Source organism: Triticum dicoccoides, chromosome 6A, assembly GCF_002162155.2.
Source record: "Triticum dicoccoides isolate Atlit2015 ecotype Zavitan chromosome 6A, WEW_v2.0, whole genome shotgun sequence".
Lineage (NCBI taxonomy): Eukaryota > Viridiplantae > Streptophyta > Magnoliopsida > Poales > Poaceae > Triticum > Triticum dicoccoides.
The window spans coordinates 334,985,913-334,993,906 of record NC_041390.1 but is presented as its reverse complement, the minus strand read 5'-3'; positions in this window follow the sequence as shown (position 1 = coordinate 334,993,906).

Genomic DNA, 7,994 nt, shown 5'->3' with positions numbered 1-7,994 from the left:
ACACCGACCACGTAAGGAACACAAAATCAAGGAACATAACACCGATATGATGGAAACTAGGGCGGCAAGAGTGGAACAAAACACCGAGCAAAAGGCCAAGCCTTCCACCCTTTGACATGTATATAGATGCATTAATTAAAATAAGAGATATTGTGATATCCCAACATATCCATGTTCCAACATGGAACAACCTGCAAGGCACCTACAACTAGCAACGCTATAAGAGGGGCTGAGCAAAAGCGGTAACTTAGCCAAACAACGGTTTGCTAGGAAGGTGGGTTGGAGGCTTGACATGGAAATATGGGAGGCATGATAAACAAGTGGTAGCTAGCACAACATAGTGGTGGAGCGAACAACTAGCAAGCAAAGATAGAAGTGATATCGAGGGTAATGGTCATCTTGCCTAAGATCCCGCAAGGAATAAGAATGAGTCCATGAAGAAGACAAACGGACGTAGTCGAACGAATCATCACAACTCCGGAACGAAACCGAAGCTAACGAGAGAGGCAAACCGGAAGAAGCAAACAACATGGTAAACACACAAGCATAAACATGGCATGATGCACAACCAAGGATAATGCATGTTCGGTTCAAATATGCATGGCATGGCAAAGTGCACAAATAAAACTACAAGTTAAGTGGAGCTCAACATGTAACAAGAAGCATGTTGACGAAAGACCACATTCGGTTATTTAGTTCACTCCCGGTTAGGTACTCAACAATATTAAGTGTTGGTTAACATGGCAAGAGATGAGGCATAAGTAAGCAACTATTTAGGCAAGTTTAACATGAGGCCGGAAATAACAAACAACAATTCCATAAAATCCCCATATGCATATTATCAATTTGGTATTGTTCTGCCCAAAACCATATTTTAGCATTGTTAAGCATGCAAAGTAAAGCCACCATGTTAATCTATGAATTTTTCCAAGCAAGTTACATATATAATTTATTTAATTCATCTACGGTTATTTAGTTATGAAATAAATCATTTTAGCATGTCATTTGAGAAAATTTAATCAAACAACAATTTAATTTTTTTTAACATGGATGAAAGTTGCACATTATGAAACGAGATGAAAATCTAAGCATTTTTCATATATAATGTTTTTACATGCGATGCACGGTTGGTGAGTTATGATATGCATGTACTGCAAGGGCTTTTCTGCAAAATAGTAAATCCTTGGAAAAATAACAAATCGCAGATCCAAAAAAACCCATACAGGCTAAATCTGATCAAGCACTGGGCAGCTGGGCTGCTCAACGGCTTCACCTAGGTCGGTGGAGGTGTTGGGCATGCAGAGCCAGCTGGGCCGAGGCGAGGCCGGCCCAGGCGTGCGCAGATTTGGTGGTTGACTCGATCGAGTCAACGTGGTCAAGCGGGAGCTGGCATCCTTGCTGAAAAGCTCGACGCGGCTCGAAGTAGAGGGCGAGGCCGACGACTGGCAACGGTGGCACGGTAGGTGAAGCAGAGGAGTTCCGGCGAGGGAACGACAAGGAGGTGGCTCCGATCAGTGGGTTGAGGGACTTGGCCGGCGGCGCGGCGTGGCATTCGATCTAGAGCAGGGAAGACATGGGCGACGTGATCGAGAGGACGCAGGGGAGGCATCGGCAGGAACTTGCACGGGGTCTCCGGCGAGGGCGACGCAGCTTGAGGCGGGGAAGACCCAGAACGGGACGGAGCCGGCGGATCCGAGGCGGAGGTCACCGGATCCGGCGAGGAACGTGATCGGTGGCGGCGGCACAAACCATCCATGGCGGGTCCTTGAGTTCCCTTCTGATGGCGCCTGGTCTGGGTCACTGGCTGCAGCCAGTCTGACGAGGCATACGAGAGGAGAAGTAGGTGCTCGGTTGCTGCTGTAGGCGCAAGAGGAAGCAGAGGAGGTGGCATCTCCAGCGAGGTGGTGTACGGGAGCTCCGAGACGAGCGGGACGCGGGGATGGATGCAGGAGGACGAATTCGTCCGTCTCCTGGCTGGGCTTGGTGCAAACGGCGGAGAGGGAGCTGCGGCCATCCATGGCTATTCCTGGAACAGGGAGGGAGAGGCATCAGAGACGATGGAGAGAACCAGAGGGAGGAGGGACGGAGGAGAAGAAGATGGGAAGGGGCGACGGGGTCCTGCTGGTGCTGCTGCTTGCAACCAGTGGCGAGCTGCTCGTGATCCCCTCGGGATCGAGCAGAGGAGGCGCTGGTGGATGGAGGGGACTATTGATTGGTGGATTCAGGATCGGAAGGGATCCCGAGGTAGATGGTGAGTTGGTGGCGGCGGCGGACACGGAATGTATGGGGTAGATCCCCTAGATTTTAGGGTTAGGCTACAAATGGACAAAGGGGTGTCTACTACATATAGCAAAAGAAATTTAGAAAGGGGCTAGAATGACCCTCCGATCGTAATCGGACGATCGACAATAAAATGCTTAGGACAGTCCAGCAAGAAACCGATGATGAGTTAGGGATGTTTGGGGATGATCCGTATCCAACAGTCATGACTTCCTGAGTTGGGTTCGGGAAGTTTCAGACACGGACGCAAGGGGGGTTAGGCGGTCATGGTCAAGAGGGAAGTGAAAACATGATTGTTCTGGAACGGTCAACGAAGGCAAAGCGGTCCGAGGGAAGGTACTGAAGGCAAAGGGAGAAACGACAACAACAAGCGAATGCAAGTTTTTGAAAAAATGACGGCAATAGAGTACTAATGCAATGTGGATGATGCAATGATGAATGCAACAATCAAATAAATAACAGAGCTGACATGCAAAACATGGAAGGCATCTGGAGCGCCGGTCTTGGGGCGTCACAACTCTCCTCCACTTACAAGCGGTCTCGCCCTGAGATCTAAGGATGGCACCGGAGAGAAGCGGAAGAGGAAGAGGTAAAACAAGTTGCTTCTTTGACATATCAGTGAAACCATCAAACCTTGAGAGGTATAAAACTTGAAGAAATGACATGACTGAGATTAACAAAATTGAAAACATCCCTTTAGGAAGAGGAGCAAGGAATACGATGAGAACCAAGAGCTCAATGAATAAAATAGACTCTGAAAGCAGTCCAGTTAAAATGAGATAGAGAAGGCATTAGGATGAAAGAATTCAGACAGCACCCCAACTGAAAGGTGAGGCAAGACTTGATAAGATGAAAGAACTTGAATAGAGGACACCACACTCATGTTAAAAGGATAGCCAAGGAAAAGAACCTGATCTTGATAAAATCAGATGATGAGTCGAAGAGATTAACATCACAATGCCTCCGCAACAAAAGAATGGAAGTTAGATGGTTGGAAGAAAAGAACAGAGAAGATAATAACAACTTAAACCACAATTGAATTTAGAAAGCATCCTTCCAAGAAGGTTAGGACGGAGTTATTGGAAAACCAACAATGAAAAGAATAAGCTTGTAGTAGGCTTATGGAAACATCTCAACATTATGAGGTGACAAACAGCCACTAACGAATACCATTGATTTGAGTGAGAGCACCAAAGAGATGAAAAACTTCTTCCACCAAGATGATAAAGAGATAACTTGGATCACTATTAATAACCACAATAGCAACATTCTTTAGGGAAGGTTTTAGGTGAAATATACTCCAAGATAACTCCAACAAAGAGATTGATGGATTTAAAATACCTCATTTTTGACAACATGTGAACCATGAAACACGAAGGGAAAATTGTCAAGAGTGACATAACACCATCTCAAGAGATAAGGTAGAAAGAATTGCACTTTGGAATGCAAGATGAGGAATGCCTGAACTCCTCAAAAAAACATGTGTTGAACACCATGTTTAGTTTAGAGTATAGCTTGGCGGATCTTAACTTCGAGAGAAAGCTTGAAGAACAATTGAAGAATGAAGGGAATCCTTGACGAACCACCATATTGAGCCTTCATGAGAACTCCGGTAATAAAAGGATGGTGGAAAAGAAGCAAAGATTGAGAGAACAAGAATTAAAAGCTTGCAATGATTTAGATGGACCTTCGGGATGAGATAAATGAGAGAGCTTTGAACTCCGAAAGAAAAGATGAAGCATCTCGAACCGAGAATGTGACATGATGAACAACTCCGAAAAGAAGAAACTAATCACTTGGATGAAACACTAATAAGAATTAAGTTATGCATATACTTCACCAATTTAATTTGATGGCAACCAACAGATTTGACATACAGATATAGCACAAACTTCAGGAAATCTTCAACGAACAACCGTGGATTGGGAAGAATGAATGAATTAATATGATAAGAACGGAAGTGGAAATCTTAAAAGAATCACCATAAGAATTGAACGAATGCAGAAAAAAGAATGAATCACTAAAAAGAATTAGAAAAGAACAAAGGCACTTGAGGAAACTTAGATATAAGACAATGAAGAGAACATGAGATGACTAGCAAATACCGGAACGATCCATCGATAAGAATTAGAGGGCGGGAGCAAAACTGAAAATGAATTATTCTTTTGAAAAGGATGGTCTCCATAGAACCCAAATAAAAGTACTTCTGAAATACTTCAGATGGGTATGAAAAAAAATTCTGACAAACAAAATAAGATTAGAGGATAGCATGAAACTAGAACCATGAATCTTTGGAAGAACGAGTAAGGATTCAAGAGGAACTCTTCTTCGGTCTTCAAAATCTGAGAAAGATGATGAGATAGACCACCATGAATTGTTGAGGCACTCCGAAATGAAGAATAGAAATGTTGAACCAACGATGAAAAGAATTGAAAACAATCTTGGAGAAGGCATGTGACTAATGGAATCCATTCTTACGTCACAGTTTGAGAAGAATTTGAGAACTCCGAAAAAATAGAAGAGTCAGGTAAGATCCTAGGAAAACACCCGTGGGTTAGGGAGCACTCAAAAGAAACACCATTGAAACGATTACTTCAAAGGGAGATTGCCCCGGTTGAATTAAATGGCTTGAATGAGATAAAAACCTCAAAATAGCTTGAACGGATTGATAATGGAAACATGAATCTTCTGACATATCTTCAGCACTTCAGATATGAATAGAGAGAGGTGAGCGATTAAGAGGTGCACCGGCATGGGAAAGCATTTGAAACGGGGAAAGGGATATGATCAACATCGAAAGCTTGCATTGAATCCACCGAAAAAGAATACAAGAATGAAGAATAATAAACTTACTTAGCATATTCACGAGGAAACACACGAAAAGAACATTGAATGGAAAAATGAAGAGGCTTCTCACGAATAAAATGGACAGTTGATTAAAAAAATCGAGTCCTTGAAGAAAAAGGGTCGGAGGGTGGGCAAAACAAATGCAACTTGGGACGGATGAAACAAACACTGTTGCAAAGAACTGAGAATTGAACTTGCGAATGTTGAAATGATCGGATCCACTTGAAGAGAAGCACGCTGGTTGGAAAAGAATTGGCATGACCATCTCGATAATCAAGAATGATTAGCACTCCCGTAGAAATATGAGGACAACACTCAGAAAAAGGTTTGGAATCAACAATTGACAATGAAGCAACTCGAATACCACAATCAAAACAAAAGAAAGGATTTGGCTTGCAGAATAAGCCGGAACAAACATATGATAGACCCCATATCGTATCATGTGTCTGTTGGAAGGATATCCTACGTGATACTTGAATTCCCACCTAAGAACTCCCGAAACTTTTTGGTTATGCAATCTGGTGTTGGGGATACAGGGAGGCACAATATATATCACACAACGAACAAGCCCTACGCTCCAACTGTATCCATCCGTCAACACATAACCAAGAAAACTCCGGAAATCATGTACCTCAACCTTCGAGAAGCATCTATTATACGAGCTGTGGCAATACTCCCGAACTCCCTCACCAGTACTGGGTGGCGTCGAGGTTATCTCACCACTAACTGCATAAAAGAGATTTTCGATGTCGGTGAACTCAGGTATTCCAGAACTGAACGATAAAGTTGTGATGACAACACCTCAAGGCTCAACTCCCCGGGACACTGCCACAACCCCTAAATGTCAGGAGGTACCAAGAACAATGTTCTCGTCACAAGAATATCGGAATGATCCCAAGATACCCAGGTGATCCTAAATTTTTTTAGTGAAATTTGAGGAGAGGAAAGTCAAAACATCTATGTCAGGAGGCCTCACCAGAGCGACGAAGGGGAATGAGGAGTAAAAATAATCCTACTCATCGATATATATATATATATATATAAAATCCTAAGACTCAAAACATTTTTTTCTGGACTCAACAACGTCAGCGATTTGATCAAGCAGGGGGACTCCTAAGTCGGGGATGGCTCTGATTACCAACTTATAACGCCCATGATGCGGCTATATCTCCCATGTGTCATGGCACGACTTAGAGGCATAACCGCATTGTGGTTTTGTCGCAAGAAGGGTCATCTTCACACAATCCCATGTAATGAACAAGAAAGGGATAAATAGAGTTGGCTTACAATCGCCACGTCACACAATGATCAAATAATTCATACATCATTTAGAGTACACACATAGTCTGACTATGGACAAATCCAAATGAAAAGAAGATAACCCCAAATGCTAGATCCCTGATCCTCCCATCTAGGCTCCAGTACTGATCATCGGGAAAATGAAACATAGTAATGACCAAGGTCCTTGTCGAACTCCCACTTGAGTACGGTGGCATCATCTGCACTGGCATCATCGGCACCTGCAACTGTTTTGGTAGTATCTGTGAGTCACGAGGACTCAGCAATCTCAAAACCTGCGAGATCAAGACTATTTAAACTTATGGGTAGGATAAGGTAATGAGTTGGAGTTGTAGCAAGCGCTAAGCAAAATATGGTGGCTAACATACGAGTACAATAGTAAGAAGAGAAACTACGCAACGGATGTCAAGCTAGAAGTGATCAAGAAGTGCTCTTGAAACTACTTACGGTCATACATAACCCAAACCGTGCTCATTTCCCAGACTCTACCGAAAAGAGACTATCACGGCTACACATGCGGTTTATGCATTTTAATTAAATCAAGTGTCAAGTTCTCTACAACCAGATATTAACAAATTCCCAAATGCCACATAACCACGGGACGGCTCTTGAAAGTTTATACCCTGCAGGGGTGTCCCAACTTAGCCCATCACAAGCTCTCACGATCAACGAAGGATATTCCTTCTCCCGAAAAGACCCAATCAGTCTCGAAATCTCGGTTACAAGACATTTCGACAATGGTAAAACAAGACCAGCAAGACCACCCAAATGTTCCGACAAATCCCGATAGGAGCTGCACATATCTCATCCTCAGGGCACGTCGGATGAGATATCCTACGAGTAAAACCAACCCTCAAGTTTCCCCGAGGTGACCCCGGACTGTACTTGGTTCAGACCAACACTCAGAGAAGCACTAGCCTGGGGGGTTGAATAAAGATGATCCTTGGGTTAATTACTCCCTAGGCAAAAATTTAGGTTGTTGTTCGGCAAATGTTAAAACCAAGGTTGGCCCTTGCTGGAGGAGTTTTATTCAAAGCGAACTGTCAAGGGGGTCCCATAACCCCAACCGCGTAAGGAACACAAAATCAAGGAACATAACACCGGTATGAAGGAAGCTAGGGTGGCAAGAGTGGAACAAAACACCGAGCAAAAGTCCAAGCCTTCCACTCTTTGCCATGTATATAGATTCATTAATTAAAATAAGAGATATTGTGATATCCCAACATATCCATGTTCCAACATGGAACAACCTGCATGGCACCTGCAACTAGCAACGCTATAAGAGGGGCTGAGCAAAAGCGGTAACTTAGCCAAACAACAGTTTGCTAGGAAGGTGGGTTAGAGGCTTGACATGGCAATATGGGAGGCATGATAAACAAGTGATAGGTAGCGCGACATAGCGATGGAGCGAACAACTAGCAAGCAAAGATAGAAGTGATATCGAGGGTAATGGTCATCTTGCCTGAGATCCCGCGAGGAAGCAGAACGAGTCCATGAAGAAGAGAAACAGACGTAGTTGAACGAATCCTCACAACTCCGGAACGAAAACTAAGCTAACGAGAGAGGCA